The 17,888-nt window shown below is 51.2% G+C and overlaps 1 protein-coding gene across 2 annotated transcripts in view; it reads right to left on the bottom strand.

Moving 5' to 3' along the window:
- The window catches only part of KCNG2 (potassium voltage-gated channel modifier subfamily G member 2), a 61,263-nt gene extending 43,581 nt beyond the window's left edge, over positions 1-17,682 (bottom strand). Inside the window, exons 1-2 of one of the 2 annotated variants that reach the window (XM_021096336.1) lie at positions 17,593-17,682; positions 1,372-1,463 (exon numbers count right to left, since the gene is read on the bottom strand). The gene's annotated coding sequence lies outside the window, so the exon portion shown is untranslated. The other variant, XM_021096337.1, reaches the window with a different exon arrangement.

Genomic DNA, 17,888 nt, shown 5'->3' with positions numbered 1-17,888 from the left:
TGGGTTTGTTCTATAAACTCATAGTTACTAATTTTTCACTTTGCAAACACCACTGACAACGTGGGCGTTGAAACCAGTTAGACTCACAGCTGAAATTCCCAACAACCGTTAAGTCACATCCAAATGTAGCAGGAGAGACTTAGGTAAGAGCCTCAATTAGGTACAAGCTTGAGAAACACCAAGACGAGTTACACACCCTCCTTCACTGCCAAGTTTTAAGACTTTACCTCCCCCCTCAAGCAGATGGGATGTGCTGAGCGGCAGGACAGCCCTGAGACAGGACCATCCAGCTCCTGGAGGGTCAGCACATGCTCATCGCCTCCACACTTCAGGCCAGAGCGCTGATGAGGAGAACCATGCCCGGGAGGGCATTTCTTTGAAAACACAGTATCTAAATGTGTGAAAGTCTCATAAGCCTGCCAAGTGCTATGCACAGCAGATTCTTTTACGTAGGTGGGAAACCCAGGCCTGAGCCAGAAGACAGGATCCAGTCCTCAAGGCTGGTGCCCAGGGATAGCTACTTAAAAGTTCCTTTAAATGCCCATCTCAGGGTATAGTTGGTGAATCAAAAGAGTGGATGAGATGATCTCTAGCCTCTTCCAGACTCAGGTCCCTAAATAACGGATAAGAACAGAAAAGAAGAGAACTGTGGTATTTTGCAAAAAAGCAAGAACGAGTGAGAAGACGGAAGAGGGAAGTAGCAGCAAGGTCTGAAGAGGAGAGAGACCCAGGCAGGTGAGGGACATCTTGGGCAGGTGAGGAATACCTGGAGGACCTGTGGATACCTGGGAGCAGGTGAGGAACACCTGGGAGCAGGTGGGAGATACCTGGGGCAGAGGAGGGACACGGAACAGCTGGGGGACACCTGGGGCAGGTGCGGCTGGTGGTTACAGTTTCCGCCCAAGGGGGTTAGCACCCTAGACCACCTGCTTAGCCTTCAGTCTGGGTCCTGAGATGAGACCTCTTAGAACAAACACCTCCCTGACCTTTGTGCCCCTGGGAGGATGAGGCTGGCTGGAGCCTTAGGCCCCGAGGGACAAGGAAGGGAGTGGATGGTAGATACAGGCTCTTTGGGGCCCCAAGTTCATTATTTGGCCATCACCCAACTCTTTACTCATGGCCACGTCCCTCTGTCCCCCACCTGTCTCTGTCTCTTTCCAAGGAGCTGTCCTGCAGGGAAGGGCATCTAAGGTGCCCCCCTCCCCTCTTGGAAGCCAGTTCACCCCAGTGGCTTTCTCCCCACAGCTGCAGCCTCCATCCTAGAAATTGCTGTGTTTTCAGGGGTCCAATGTTGCAATTCTTTAGGCGACCGTTTAATTCAGACACCTCTTCTCCCAGCGGTGGCTGGGCCACAACACAAGACCCTCTTACCCTTGGCCGGTTTCCCCTCGTCGGGGCTCATCCCAGGGGCCCCTTTCAGCTGGTGCCAGCTCAGGAGCCCTCTGTTGGTGCTTCTCCAACCCCTGAAACGACAAGTCAATCCCTCTTTTAGGGCGCGGCTTCTTGACCTTGGTTGGGTCATGGACGTCTTGGAGAATTCAGGAGACACAATTCACTTCCTCATAAAATACACAGTCCAGGGTTCCAAGGACCCTTTGAAATCTGCCAAGGTCAGATGGACCCATGGTCCCAGGTTAAGAACTTCTATTTCAGGGAAACCCTTGTATTTGTTCCAATTACCAACTAAATTACATCGTGATGGTTATTGTAATTTTCCCCAGTTTTCTCACTCTGTCTACAAAATGTACTGCCTCGCTAAGTGCAGGGTTTTGACAAGATAAATGCAAATATAATAGCTTTTCAGAATGTGTCCTTTTTCTTATCTCCTCTCTGTCTCATCAGCGAGTTAGACACTCGAGGGTGTCAAGCTATAAACGTAAGCGCTGTTACCTCTAGGCTCCAGCACAGGGCCTCTCCTCTTGGCCGCTGAAGAGTCTTTCTTGCTTTAGGGAGAAAGGATTCTTTTGGGGGCCAGCTTGTATCCTGGGCTCTCCCTCCAACTGCCCATTATTCCCTCTTCCAAGACCACCCCCCGCCCTGGGCTCCCTCTAATCGGTGCAGGAACAATTCACCGTGCCCTGCCCTGTGCTCCACAGAGCACCCAGTGACAGGACATTGTGTCCTCCTGGAACATGCCCTCTTTGTGCTCTGCCCACTGCCCCCACCCCCAGCCCCCAGCCCCCCAGCCCCCAGCTCCCAGCTCCCACGCCTGACTTCCGGCTCCAGGACCCTAGCCACACCCTCACGCCCTAGCCCCGCCCCCTGAGCCGCTGACCCTCCCCGTAAGCAACCCTCCTGTAAGCTGGCAGCCTCTGGGTTGACAGAGCCACAGGGCAGAAGCCAAGGAGTCACTGTGACTCAGGCCACCTGCCCACCACCTCGGCTGCCTAGGGCCCAGCTGACCCCACGTAAGCCCCAAGGTCCCTCTAGGTGACCCACGCCACTGGGCTCACGCAGGCCCTGGACTTGGTGACACGAGTCACAGGACCAATGACGGTCTTACAGGCAGAATCTCAGCTCGTATTTCCTTGTGGGTTTAAGTACATCGCGCATGCCTTGATGCCGAGTTTTAAAAATATTACGTTCCAGTACAATTGTAACTGCTAAATCTGTCTCAATGTATAGGTAAGAGGATTATAATTAGTACATTTGTGTGCAAATGTCTGTTAAATCCATTTTTCCTCTTAAATAGCTGTTCACAGCTGGCGCCTGGAGAAGAGATAGCCTCTCTATGGAGGGGCCCCCGCTCATCAAGTGCTTGGAGCTGGGGCAGCCCCTTGTGAGGCGTGTTTGGGGGCCTGCGGTCTGGAGGAAACAGATCAGGATCCGGAGGGAGGGAGGTGTTAACACCTCCTGTTTCTTTGCTGCATTTCCAAAATCCACCCAGTGCACTCTTGCCCCTGACGACTCTCAGGCCTTCCCCTCAGTGAGTCAAGGGACCCAGGGCAGTGCTCAAGCCCAACCCCTGCAGGCTTGTCCCTGCACCTCGATTTCTAAACCTACATCAAAAGAGCTCTCCAATGTGGCCTAAATGATTCCTAAGACTGAGAAGTTTGAGAGCTGCTGTCCTAAGCGACTGGCATCCCCAGGTCCTCTGGTAGAGCTGAGCCCTCCGTGGGCCCCAGGGCTCTTTCAGACCTAAGAGGCCATCCCTCTAGTCTAGCCTGGCCCTGGACACCGACCCCGGAGCAGATGTCTTTACAGGAAAGTTCTACTGAAATGCAGGGAACAGAAAGGAGATGGCTTGAAGTTCTCATGATCACAGCAGCTACCCTCCCACCCTCTGCTGGTCATGCAAGGGTGCAGGGGTGGTCCCTGCATGGACCCGTACCCCCCACCCAGTGAATAGGGGCTGCAGCTAGGAGGCACAGAGCTGGCGCAGACAGCCCCAGACTCTCCACGCTCCAGCTCCAGCTCCAGCCCTGGGCTCTCTGCGTGTCCCCAAGCTGGTCCCCAGAAGGAGGAGACCTGAGGCCTCCACCATGTCCCCAGAGAAGACCAGCAGGACCCTAGTTCCCCTGGTAAGAGCAGTTGGCCTCCTCGCAGGCACCAGACAGCAAATCTCAGTTACCTAGACAGAAAGTGAACATATACCAAAGCAAACTTTCCAGATAATTGAATTTTTACTTTTGAATCATGACAATTCTTAATTGGTAATTTCTTTTTCAAATCAATTTTATTAAGCAAGTGATTAATCATCCATACCTTCTGCAACAGAATGTAATACACATAACTTGACTTTTGGTGTAGACTCATGTGTGAGTCACTGGTGGTGTTAGAGTGGGGACCACAGCGTCTGGCTTCTCCAGGGAGCCCCTGACACCAGCCAACCCCATGTACTGGGACCTGTCAGAGGGAGCAGGGCACCTCCAGGGCAGTTAAACCCATTAACACTGAAGTTCATTCATGCAAGAATAGTCAGGGCCAGCTTGAAAAAGAAAAGCTATGAAGAGAAAACTAAATATAAAGAACTCTTTAAAAACTGGGAGATAAAGGACCAAAAACCCCACAAAAGATGGAAAAAAACACCATGAACAGGCAAGCATGAAAAAAAAAAAAGAGCTAAAAATTGCCTTCCATTGTACAGGAGAAATGTTCACACACACTTATCATTAGAGATGTACAAGTTAAGATGCACTGAGATATCATTTCTCACCCACAAGACTAGCAAAAATCTGAAAACCCAACAACACCCAGTGTTGGCCTGGCTGTGAGGAAAACCACACTCCACCATAGGAGTGAGCCTGGTCCCGCCCCCAGAGGGAATTGGCACACCTGAGCACTTTACACAAATGCCGTCCTACTTCTGGGAGTCAACCCCCAGGAAATATAAACACACACCTGCAGAGGTGAGTCAGTGCACCATTGTTTGCAACTGCGAAACATCACACACAACCCAACGGCCATGCGGAGGAGAGAGACGGAATACACCGTGGTTCACACAGTGGGGGCGCGGCAGCTGCAGCAGAACCAGGAAGGTCTCCATGTCGAGAAGTACCTAACCTAAACCTGAACCTGGAGTGGTTTCCAGGATGAACGGCCAAAGGCACCTGTAGAGTAGGCAAACTCTGCATTAGGTGAGGCGTAAAGAGCACACAGATGTCTGTGGATTGGGCAGGTGACACTCAGGAAGATTGGCCCCTTCCGGGGCCACATGCTCCACGTTCCCGTCACGGATGAAACAAAACTCAAGTGGCACAGGAAACAGTAACAGGTATGGCATGTGTACAGCAGCCTCACAGGGGCGGGGGTGGTGAGAAGGTGATAGGAACTAGCCTGAGAAGCTGTGAGAAACAGCATTTGATGGCTGTGCAGTGACATACAAGAGCCATGCATGAAAGGCTGTGTCAGGTGGGTAGATTGTCACAGGCTGAGAACACCCTTCTGAAGTGTCAGCATCTCTGAGGCAAAGACAGATGGGAGACATGTTGCAGAAGCACGGAGCAGCCGTGGTGTGGCTCTGAAAGCATCCTGGCAGAGAACCTCCGTGGGAACTGGGGGCATCTGAGGGGGCTTCCACCCAGTTAACGTGCAGGACCAGAGCTGGTTTCCTGGTTTCACTGTGTTATCACGTACGATGGTAACATGAGGGGGAAGTTGGGAGAGGGGATGTAGGAAAACTGAGCTAATTTTGCAGCTTTTCTATAAATGTAAAATAGTTCAAATAAAAACTCTAACCTTTTCTGCTTAAACCCTAAGGCACCAGAATGAAAAGTGCCTTGAGTCTGAGTTTGACAAGTTTTACTGAAGCCTTCACACTCTCTCCCAAAATATTGGTGCCGGGATTTCCTAAAAGGCAGAATCTGCCAGCATGCTCAGCCCACTAGGATGGCCTATCAAAACCTAATGACACATTTTGCAAAAATGAAAAACCTGTCCTAAAATTCATATGGAACACAGGGACTCTGAACAGCCAAGACAACCTTGTAAAAGAACAAAGTTGGTGGGTCTCACACCTCTCAATCTCAACACATCACAAAACGACAGTCATTACGTGTGCGGTCCTGGTGTGTGGACAGACACATGGGATGTGAGGAAGAGCCCAGAAATAAACCCTTGGCTGATTTGAGAAAAGGGTGCCAAGGCCACTCGAGGTGGAGAGGGCAGTCTAGTCAACAAATGATAGCAGGAACACTGGGCAGCCACATGCAAAATGGTGAACTTGAACCTTTACTTCACGCCATATAGAAAACAACTCAAAATGGATCAATGATCTAAGTTTAAGAGCTAAAAATCATAAAATTTAGGAAAAAACAGGGTCAAATATTCAAGACCTTGAATTTGGCAATGGATACAACACTGAAAACATACACAACAAAGTTAAAAAATAGACCAACCCAGGAGTTCCTGTTGTGGCTCAGCGGTAACGAATCTGACTAGTATCCATGAGGATATCGATTTGATCCCTGGTCTTGGTCAGTAGGTCAAGGATCCAGCATTGCTGTGAACTGTGGTGTAGGCCACAGACAAGGTTCGGATCCTTCACTGCTGTGGCTGTGGGGTAGGCCTGCAACTCTAGTGTCCTAGCCTGGAAACTTCCACATGCCACTGGTTCAGCCCAAAAAGCAAAATAAATAAACAAATAAATAAATAATAGACCAGGAGTTCCCATTGTGGTGCAGTGGTTAACGAATCCGACTAGGAACCATGAGGTTGTGGGTTCGCTCCCTGCCTTGCTCAGTGGGTTAACGATCCGGCGTTGCCGTGAGCTGTGGTGTAGGTTGCAGACGCGGCTCGGATCCCGCGTTGCTGTGGCTCTGGCGTAGGCCGATGGTTACAGCTCCAATTTGACCCCTAGCCTGGGAACCTCCATATGCCGTGGGAGTGGCCCAAAGAAATAGCAAAAAGACGAATAAATAAATAAATAAATAAATAAATAAATAAATAATAGACCAACTAGACTTGATTAAAATTAGACTTCTGTGTATTGAAAGGCATTATCAATAGAGTGAAAAAACCCATAGAACTGGAGAAAATAGTTACAAATCACATATCTGATAAGGGTTTAATATCAAGATTATATAAAGAATTCTACAACTAAACAACAAAAAATGGGCAAAGGACTTGAATAGACATTTCTCCAAAGAAGGCAAACAGCCAACAAACACTGGAGACATGCCAACCAAAATGGCAAGGGCTGGGATGTCTGTTGTCAGAAAGAACAAGTGTTGACAGGAATATGGAGAAACGGGGACCAAGTACACTGCTGGTGGGAACAGAAAGTGGTGCCAACTCTGTGGAAAACAGTTTGATAGGGCCTCAAAAAAGTAAACATTGAATTACCATGCTGGAATTACCAGCAATTCCGCTCCTAAGTATATACCAAAAAAATGGAAAGCAGCAGCTTCCACAGGTGTTCACAGCAGCATTATGCACAGTAGCTGGAAGATGGGAGCAAACATCCAGGTGAACGGACAGACAAATTGGTCCATCCATGCAAGGGGATCTTCCTCAGCCACAGAGGGAAATGAAGCGTTGACACCTGCTACAACACGGATGGTCTTGAAAACACCATGCTGAGCAAAATAAGTCAGACGCAAAAGGATCAACGTTGTATGAAACGTCTAGAAGTGGCAAACCCATATAAACAAAAGGTAGATCAGAAGTTAGCAGGGGCTGGGGGAGGGGTAAGTAGGGGGCTACTGTTTAATGGGTACACAGTCTCTGTTCGGGGTGATGAAAACATTTTGGAAATGGTGGTGATGGTTGCACAACTCGGTGAACGTTAATGCCATGATGGTACTGTTTAAAACAGCTGAAACGCTGGTGCCATGTTCTATCCAGGGGGCAGCCCCTAAATCAAACTGCTAGCTGCGTGGGCCTGACTGCCCCTGAGTTGAGCTCTGAGCCGTCTGTAAACTGCAGCTCTTGCAGACGACACCTGACTGCTGGGCCTGTGCGTGATAGGATGTGGGGTGGAGGGTGGAGGAGCCCTCCCCCATCAGCTCCCAGTGCTGAGACCTGAGTCCCAGCTGTCCCTGAATGGCTGCCAGGGAGGCTTCAAGGACAGCGAGGCTGTGTCCTGACTTAGGGCAGGTGCCCGTGAGAACCAGGGATGAGCTGTGCGTGCTGCTGTCAGCTGCAGGTGCTGGGCACTGTCGGACCGGCATCCCTCAGCAGGCCCCTCCCATGGCAGTGTCCTGTGGGTGTGTGGCCTTGGCCCCTGGCCTCCTAGTATGACCCCCACCCCTCCTTTGCCATGGCTGTGACCTCTCTGCTCTTATTTTGCTTCCTTCACCTCTGGAGTATTTGCAGACAATATGCACATATTCAATGAACTTCTGCCCTGGGTCTGGGCTCTGAGGTCGCACCATGGCACTGGTGACCCAGGAGCCAAGCCAGACCTTGGCTCTTTACAGCCCCCCAGGCTGCCAGATGCCCACCTCTGCTGACCCAGGCCAGTTCACCCTGAAAACGATCACAGTGAAGGCCTGCTCAAGCCTCCCTGATGCTTCTCTGTCTTGGGACATAGGAAGCTGCAGACCGAGCTGCGCCTCAACCCCCAGGGCTGGCTCAGCATCACATGTCACAGAGGTGATGCCTTAACTACTGCTGGGAGCAACCCCGCATCCCCCATGATTAGGGTCTCTGAGGACACTCCACCATGAGCCTTTCAATGATTCCAGTATGGGCTGCTGTGACTTCAGGCCTCAGAAAACATTTCTAGGGGAGTCCTGTTGTGGTTCAGAGAGTTTAGAACCCAACTAGTATCAATGAGGACTTGGGTTCGATCCCTGGCCCCGCTCAGTGGGTTAAGGATCTGGCATTGCTGTGGCTGTGGTGTAGGTCAGCAGCTGCAGCTCCGATTTGACCCCCAGCCTGGGAGCTTCCATATGCCATGGGTGTGGCCCTAAAGATAAGAAAAAAGATAAAAGGAAGAGACATCTTTAATCCTGTCACCACTGACAAGCAGCATAGATCTGGGGGTTCCCCACTCCCTTCCTTCCATGGTTGGCTGAATTCACTTGCTGGCCGTGGACATCTGCAGGGGCAGGGGTGCCCAGGTGGGCGAGGTGCACAGGTGGAGGGAGATGGATGGATGGACACCTGCAGCAAGGATGCCACAGGGGCAACACAAAAGATCCAGTGTTCTCAGAGTCCAAAGTTTTCCTCTTCCCGCCCTGGGTGCATCTGACCATAAAACAGGGAAGCTGAGCAAGCCTTTTAAGAAGTCTAGGGTCTGTGCTGACTGGCTGGGTGGGATGGGGGCTCTAAAGAAAGGCCCACATTTTTGCCAAATTGTGGTTCTCTCTGTGATGTTGGGAATCCAGCTGAAATATAGTATTGGATTTTTTTTTTTTTTTTTTTTTTTTTTTTTTTAGCGTCAGCACTTGCAGCATATGGAAGTTCCCAGGCTAGGGGTCTAATCAGAGCTGCAGCTGCCAGCCTATGCCATAGCCATAGGAATGCCAGATCCAAGTCACATCTGCAACCCACACCATAGTTCACCACAACACCGATCCTTAACTGACTGAGCAAGGCCAGGGATCAAACTGCATCCTCATGGATACTGGTCAGGTCCTTAACCCACTGAGCCACAAAGGGAACTCCTAGTGTTGGATTTTTTTTTTTTGAGGCCACTAGAAGTCACACCTAACCTCCCCTACTTCTTTACCCTGTCTGTGAGTTACTAATGGATGCCATGTGGAAGACCTCATCTGGAGGGCAGGCCATCACTCACTTTGACGTTTCCCTGTTGTTGGACATGATTTTAATATTAATTTACAGTTAGACACCATTCTATGAATGCTGCAAAGAGCACCATTTTCTACTGAGAAGCCTTCCTCAGGTCCCAAATAAATATGTTTTAAAGTATATTAATATCACATACATAGATTTTCACTGTAAAAAGTGTTTTATTTTTTTTTTTTTTCACTCAGCAAATTCTCTGGAGATTCATCCAAACAGCTGGGTGTATCGATAGCTCTCTCTTTTTCTTAAACTGCGAGTAGTATTTCTGGTGTGGAGGGACCACAGTCTAACCATTCACCGTAGAGAGAACCTGGGTTGTTTCCAGTTTTTGACTATTACAAGCAGAACTGCTATAAATTGTTGTGTACAGGTTTTTATGTGAATGTAAGCTGTCATTTCTCCGGGCTAAATGCCCAGGAGTGTAACTGCTGGGTCAGACTGCCGTTGCCTAATTGATTTTATAAGAAACTGCCAAACAAATTTCCATAACATTTGTACCATTTTACATTCCCACCAGCGAGGTATGAGAGATCATTTCTCTGCATCCTTGTCAGCATTTGGTGTCTAGTTTTCATTCTAGCCATTTCGGATAAACGTGCAGTGATATCTTTTTGTGGTTTTAATTTGCGTTTCTCTAATGGCTAATGACGTGGAACATCTTTTCATGTGCTTATTTACCATCTGTATATCCTCTTTGGGAAGATAGCTGTTCATATGTTTTGCTCACTTTTTTTTTATTCTTATTTTTTTCCATTATAGCTTGTTTACAGTGTTCTGTCAATATTCTACCGTACAGCAGGGTGACCCAGTCACACATACACATACACATTCTTTTTTCTCACATTATCATGCTCCACCGTGACTAGATATAGTTTCCAGTGCTATACAGCAGGATCATTGCTTATCTATTCCAAAGGCAATAGTATGCATCTATTAAGCTCAAATTCCCAGTCCATCCCACTCCCACCCCCTCCCCCTTGTTCGGCTCACTTTTAAGTGAACTTTTTTTGGTTGTGTTGTTGTTGCTGTTGTTACTTGTTGTTGGCTATTGAATTTTGAGAATTCTTTATATGGTGCAGATGTTGGTCCTTTAGTGAATGTGTGGTTTGCAAATAGTGTCTGCCATTCTGTAGCTTTTCCTTCCATGCTCTTAGGAGGGTCTTCGGAAAAGCCATTTTTGTTTGTGATGAGGTCCGATTTATCAAGTCTCCCTTTTATGGATCACACTTTTGGTGTCGAGTCTAAGTCCTTGCCTGACCCTACAACCAGATGATTCTCTTGATTCTCTCCTATTTTTTCTAGAAGTCTTATAGTTTCACTTTTTTTTTTTTCTTTTTAGGGCTGCACCTGCGGCATATGGAAGTTCCCAGGACCGTCTGGCCCAGACTCCCTGCCCTGGGCTCCACTCAGGCCAGGTGGCCCAACTTTTCTGAGGGTCTCCTCTGCACACCAGGCTTGTGCACGTGTGTGTGCATGTGGGTGAGTACACTGTGTAGTACTGTGTGCATGTTGCACACGTGTGTGCATGTGGGTGAGTACCTGTGTGTAGTGTGTGTATGTATGTGCACATGTGTAGAGCATCAACCCGTCTCCTCCTCCCTGACAACTAGACTCCAGATTTCAGGAGGTTGAGATATATTATCTGATGATTTAGCTCAGAAGCAACTCACTGGCAATGCTCAGAAATGGCTGCTGCCCTAAGGCCCAGCCCTATGGCCGCAGACTAAGCCGTGCTGCTGCCAAGGCCAGAGGCCGGGTGACCACGTGCCTCCACGGCCCGGTGGACCCTTGCAGGGCTGGAGACAAATCCTAACGGAATCATGGAGGCAAGCAGTGGCCTGGGATGAGGTCCTCACCCAAAACGGGTCAAATGACGTTGGCACAGAGAAACAGGGCAGAAGAAAAAGGTGATGGGTGAAAAAAGCAACCTTCCTGGGAGACTAACAGGATAACAGAGCAGCCAAGATCTCTGTAAAACACACACAGAAACCAGGCCTTTCCTGTCGTTGGACCCTCAGGGACACACTGGGACACAGAAGCCAGGAGCAGGGCCAGGAGCACATGTCCCAACCCACACTCTCTCCCACACGAGTGTTTAGTAAGGGCTACATGTGACCTTGCCAACAAAAGACACTTTTGACTTTGGGAATGTGAAGAGATCAGAGTGTTGATTTGAGAGGCGCTGAGCACAGAGAGGACGTGGAGGGAACACAGCTTTCCTGGGAGACAACGTGGCAGTTTGCATCAAAAGCCTAAGCCATGTGTTTGGCCAAATGCAAAGTTTGTTTAAGACTTAGCTATAAAGATGTCTATTAGAGAACACTGAAAAATTAGAAACAATGCACGTGGCCAACAGAAGGAAACAAACACATTCAATAAAACAAGTGAAAATGTAAAGACACAAAATAATACCAAGTGCTTATGTGACCGTCTACGTTTGTGCTCTTTGTGTGAATGTGTGTGGCAACTCTGTGTGTAAACTCGGAAATAGATAGAAGGCAATATCCTCACAAATGAGTAGACCTTCCCCCAGGTGGTGGAATTATACAAGATTTCCCTTAAGCCTATGCTTCTCTCTTTTTCTTTCCCAGGCTAGGGGTCAAATCGGAGCTACAGCTGCTGGCCTATGCCACTGCCACAGCAATGCAGGATCTGAGCCGAGTCTGCAACCTCTACCCCAACTCATGGCAACGCCGGATCCTTAACCCACTGAGCGAGGCCAGGGATCGAACCCACCACCTCATGGTTCCTAATCAGATTTTTTTCTGCTGTGCCACAAGGGGAACTACAGCCTATGCTTCTCTTTAATCCATGTTTTCAAGTTTTCTATGATAAAAATGTGCTTCTTTCATTGTGAAGGAAAAGCACTTTTACCTGCATGTTTTGTATCTGGAACCACAAACTTCCCACTTGTTCCTTGGGCTCAGAGTCAGTTTCTTTTGGTCATGGTTCCTTTGATGTGAAACAATCTCTTCACATAAAAGGGTGTCAGCCCAGACATGACCCACCTGCCGACCTGCAGAGCAGGGCAGGCCGGGGCTGGGCTGTGTGACTTCCCCACCCGCTGGGTCGTCCATCGTAGCTCTGCCTCCAGTGGAAGCACCAGGCCTGGATGTAGGTGTATCTCGGGACTGGAGCCCAGGCAGTTCCTGTGTGACAAGCCCCCCTCAGTTGGAGGTTTCTTATTAAAACAATACTTCACGATTCTCAGAGGTAAGAACCTCCTATTTACCATGAGTGCTGCCTAGCACAGCTCTGTATCTTATTGAGACTCTAGAAATTTTCTATTTCTGATTTGGTGAGTATCAAGAAGCCAACAGTACATGTTCCCTGTATTTCCTCACCTAAAAGATGTTTTTTTTTTTTTCATAGAAAAAAAGAGTCAAGGAACGTTGTTCATTAGTTAGAAACTGTCATTTTCTTGAAGTAACTGTGAATTAGCTAAATGCTCCAGAGAGGAGACGCCTAAGATAGGGCCTAATAACATCACAGCATCACAACCACATATCACGGAGGATGAGAGGAAGACTCCACTCCCCTCCCTACAACTAAGTAGCTCATCTACATAATGGGCATTCATTTTTAATGTACTTTATTTCACTGAAGCATTTCGTGCCATTGCATTAATTGCTATAATGTTAAATAAAACATAATGGGTTTAAAACTTGTGATGCATTTTCTCCCCCATGTTAATCTACATGCTTCTTCCACTCCTCCAAAGAAGAAAGGAAACAGAAGGGGAACCTGCTTCCTACCTGTTTCTTTAGGGAGATGATCTGAAGTCTGCTCGGCTGGGTCGCTTGGCTCAGACTGTGCTCACGGAGATGGCCGGCCGAGCTTGAACCCGAGTTGAGGTAGACGACTCGGGTGGGGAGCCTTCCAGGGGCTTTCTCAGCAAGGGACAGGGCTCTGAGTCAGCGCCCACTGCCAGGCCTCGACCTCCCTGTGTGAGGGTCTGGCCGGCGGGTGCTGAGAGACGATCTGGGTCCCAGACACGCAGCCTGGGTAGGGCCTTCCCATGGTTGTGACCAGAACACAGGGAACCACACCTGTGATGCTGAAATGCTGACGCTTTCTGTTCTGCTCCTGCTGCAGAGATGCACAACTCACAAGCAAGCATTTCCCACCTTTGCAGTGGTGAGGGTCACTGGGGCAGACCCCCTTCCCTGATGGTGGGAAGGGTGAAGGACGTGTGGAGACACCCAGATGGAGCACAGGGGCCCCTGGAAACCACGTCAGCCAGGCAGACCCTCTGCCCACACACACACGACCCCCACTGAGTCCTGCTGAGGCCGGGTGGCCGCAGGCCAGTGAGGACTGATTCAGAAACACAGAGGTCACAGCCTCTTCTACTGGAAAAGGCTCATCCTTCACAAAAATAAATTTGCCTCTTCAAGCTAGAATTTTGTAAACACCTCTGCAACTTTCAGATCAGCCTGAGGGTTTCTGAGGATCTGCTGGGCCATCATCTGGCCTTGACTTTCATGTGCCCAACTTCTCAAGTCTAATCTAAGATTTAACTCCGTCATTTAAATATCTGAGAAGGTTAAAAATATCCTGGAAGGTCATTAAATTCTGGGAACTGCGGTCCAGGGCCCTGGCCGCCACTGGAACTTGCCTGCTTCCTTCTCAAGGGAGGCCAAGCAGAGCTGGGGACGCGGGCAGAGCAGGCTTGGCCAGGAGGGCAGGTGCCCAGTGAGGCCAAGGGAGAGAATGCTAAATCCTGAGAGGCCTGTCCAGGGCTGGGGTGTGTGTGTGTGGGGGGGGTTGGGTGGTGCAGAGCCTGGGCCCCTCAGGAGCAGCTGGGCCTCAGGGCCAGGGGGACCGTATACCCTTGGCCTGCACAGTTTGCTCTCACTGTCTTAGCTTCATTAATTTAAAAAGCAAAGTAAAGGTCTTCTGTACTATTTATACATGACATTTCAATTTGTCTTCTAAAAAACACAATCAAATTAAAATACTGGGTGTTTCATTTTGAGTGAATGTATTATTGACAACCTTTTATTTTATTTTTATTTATTTATTTATTTATTTTGGGGGTCTTTTTTGCCTTTTCTAGGGCCACTCCCTCGGCCTATGGAGGTTCCCAGGCTAGGGGTCCAATCGCAGCTGTAGCCACCAGCCTACACCAGAGCCACAGCAACGTGGGATCCGAGCCGCGTCTGCCACCTACACCACAGCTCATGGCAACGCCCGATTCTTAACCCACTGAGCAAGGCCAGGGCTCGAACCCTCAACCTCATGGTTCCTAGTCGGATTCATTAACCACGGCACACGACGGGAACTCCTTGACAACCTTTTATGAAACAAGTTTCTCTGCTGAAAGTCAGAGTTAAGATGTGGTTCAGTGCTGCCTTCCCACCTGACATAGGAGGAATCAGAAACTAAAACAGCAGTCGCTGACGATGCCCACCGACTCACAGCCCAGGAGCCCCAGGACACACGTATCTGCCATCACAGTGACACACACCTGATCCTTCTTTGATGCGTTAACGGCACAAGGCTCTGGGTAACCTGTCCGCTGTCTGACCATAAGCGGCCTCTTGAGGGGGTGCCATGGCTCATCCTAAATGTCCCTGTTCCTCATGAAATCGCCTATCAGTATTCTGGCACTCAGATCCACACACATGGCTGTTCTCGGACCCCCTGGACCCATCTCACATGGAAAGCCTCCCCACCCCCAGCGCCCCTCTCCTGGCTCCTCTGACCCCCAGCTCCCACACATCCTGGTACCACCTTCTCTGCTCCCTTTCACTCCCATCTCTTCACATCCAAGCGCTGCAGAAGTGAAGCCCCCCGCCCCCCGCCTCTGCCAATACCCCTCAGCCGCCCTGCCTTCCTGGGGCCTGGGGGAAGAGTAGCTGGAGCCTGTCATGGTTGGGGCGGCAGGCCAGGGAGGCTGCCCGCAGTCCAGCTGCCAAATCCTTGGGACAGAGATGCCACCTGCTTTTGCCAGGGCGAAACCCAACATTTTAACATTTCCTACCAACCTATGTGTTCCATGTGACCTATTAATCATGGTATATACACCTGTAATTATGATAATGCAGCTCTCAGCCATATCCTGGCTAGAAACTCTTAATTAAACTCAAACAATGAATCAACCAGCACATATTTCTGAGCATCTGGCATGCGCAGGCCTCAGTGCCAGCCAAGAACTAGCTTCCCTCCCTTTCTCTCATGCCTACAAAAACACCCAATTTTTCTTAAATTATGGAAATCTCTGTGTATTAAAAAAAAACTTTTGCAAAGTGGAATACACAAATTGTAAGACAAAAGCGATCAGAACACTTTGCCACTGGCCTTGGAAGGAACCTGAGAACTGTTCCCATAACCTGTCCCCAATACTCGTCTTTTGCGGGCAGTACTATGCAATCCTTACTATGTGTGTGGCTGGTAAGCAAAGTGGATTCCAGCCCCCAACCCACAACGCTTCCTGTAACTCAGTTTAAGAGAAGCCAGAGTGATGTCATCCATTGACAAACCGGGCATGTCACAAAACCTTTGGAGGCCAGCTGCAGACCTGCACAGTCCTAGAGAGGAGGGTGAGAGGAGTGAATGCCATCTTCCGCTTAAATCTTCCTGAGGTTTTTGGGACCTGCTCTGGATTGCTCAGCAGAGATGGAGTCTCTGAGTCTCCCATCTCATCTCAGTTTACCTAACTGACCCCTCAGCAACTGCCCCTGAGCAGGGCTGGGGAGGTGAAGGAGCCTGCCACTGCCACCTCCTGGTGGGGGGGGGTGCCTCCCAGCAGAGTCACTGCCACATGCACCAATCAAGGTCCATTTACAATAGCCACTTGCTCCAAACCTTGGCCTTGAGTCCAGAACTCAGGAAACTAGTGTCTGTGCAGCCCCAGGAGAGGGAGGAGAATGGGAATTACAAAGGCCAAGTAAAATCCATCCCAGTGCAAATCCGGCTCCAGATGAGGTGACAAAGGTGACAAAGGGAGTCCATGACCAGAGAGCCCTGGCTGAAGAGCCAGAAACCAGAAAGAAGGAGGTGGGCTGGGAGGGAGCTGCACTGGTCATCGAAAACCTCTGAAGTATAAACATGCCACGGCAGGCGCTGGCCCAGCCACTCTGTGGTTTGGGGGACTTCCAGGGGCTCAGAGAGACCCCAGCTTGCCCTTCTGGAAGTCCTGGTCATCCCTGCCGAAGCCCAGGACCCCTTGAGCACCCGCCCACCTCATTCCCCCGGCCCCTGACCAGACGCTGGGCTGCCCTCTGCTCCCCCAGCCCCAGCGCCCAACCTGAGATGAGCGGGCGAGTGTGGGAGCCCCCTAGACTCGGCTCGAGCGGTGGGAGGAGGGCGCAGGACGCGCTTGGGCTCCGCGTTTGCAGAATTCCAGGCTGCTCGCGGGGCTCCCTCTCCAGGATTCAGATCATGGCCTGGCCAGAGAAGGCAAGGCTGGGAGGGCTGCCGCGCGAGCATGTTTGCGAGTGTGTGTGTGTGTGTGTGTGTCTGTGCAACGCTAGTCTGCATGCACTGATGTGTACAGGCGGCGACGTCCCCTGAGCTTGGGAGGGGCGGCAGGAAGGGGAGAGGAAAGGACACCCGCGCGCCCAAGACTCTCCCACGTCCCGCCCCCTCTTCGCGGAACCGGATGCGCCCACGGCCAGCCAGGGTGGGCGCCTGGGAGATTCCTGGTCACCCAAGTCAGGTGCACCCACTCTTATCTCCCGCCCAGGTCACACTTCACAGGTCGCGGATGCCGCTTTGCCGCACCTGTCTTTCCTCTTACCTGGGCTCCTGCAGATTCGACGCGGACAGACGGGGCGGCAGCCGGGACCAGGCCACCGCCGCTCGGACCTCCATGAAAGCGCACGAAGCAGTCGGAACCCTAGCGCGCCTCCGGCAGGGTGCCGGTCCCCCAGGGAACTCGGAGCCTGGCTGGGGGCTAGGGGCGGTGCCCATCCTCGCCCCGCCCCCGATGGCGGAGGGGGTGGGGGATAGGGGCACCTAAATGTTCTTCTGGAATCTCCTTTGCTCCCACCCCTCCCAGCACTGGAGTAGAGACTACGCGCGCAGGGCTACTGCCTCTTCGGGACAGGTACCTGCGTCCCTCCTTCCCTGCTCCCGCCGCAGACGCTCGGGTACAGACCCCTGCGCCCCTCACGCCCTTTCTCCTGCATCAGGACCTTACGGGGTAGACCCTCGGTCCCCGCTACGATCCCGAGAGGCTGCATTGTAGACCTCTCCCCACGCCGCGCCCGCACCCAGTTTCCTCTCTGGCCTCGGGACCCTCCGGCGTAGATTCTCCTGTCCCTGCTCCTGCTGGGGACCCACGGGTGTAGAACCCTCCCGCCCCCGCTCTTGCATCGGGATCCTCGGTTGCAGAATCCCCGCACCCCGGGACCCTCCCGGGTAGATCTTCCGCCCCACCGCGCATAACTTTACCTCGGGGCTGGACTCCGCGGGCTGCCGCTCTGCTTGCCCAGCCGGCGGCCTCCTCGGGGCGGAGCGCGGCGTCTCCGGAGCCCGCAGCCCGCGGAGTCCGGCACCGCCCCGCGCGCCGCCCCCGGCCCGGCCCGGCCTCAGCAATCCGCCTGGCTACGGTGGCGCGGCGCCCCCTCGCGCCTGGCCTCTGGTCCCTAGGGCGAGCGGACCCCGGGCGCGGCTGCAGGGCGGGAACCGGGAGCTCAGGGGCGTGTGTACTCAGAGCGAACTCTCCCGGGCGCACAGCGCTGGCCGGG

This window comes from Sus scrofa, chromosome 6 (genome assembly GCF_000003025.6).
Source record: "Sus scrofa isolate TJ Tabasco breed Duroc chromosome 6, Sscrofa11.1, whole genome shotgun sequence".
Classification (NCBI taxonomy): Eukaryota; Metazoa; Chordata; class Mammalia; order Artiodactyla; family Suidae; genus Sus; species Sus scrofa.
The sequence above is the reverse complement of the archived record's forward strand: the minus strand, read 5'-3'. Positions and strand labels throughout refer to the sequence as shown.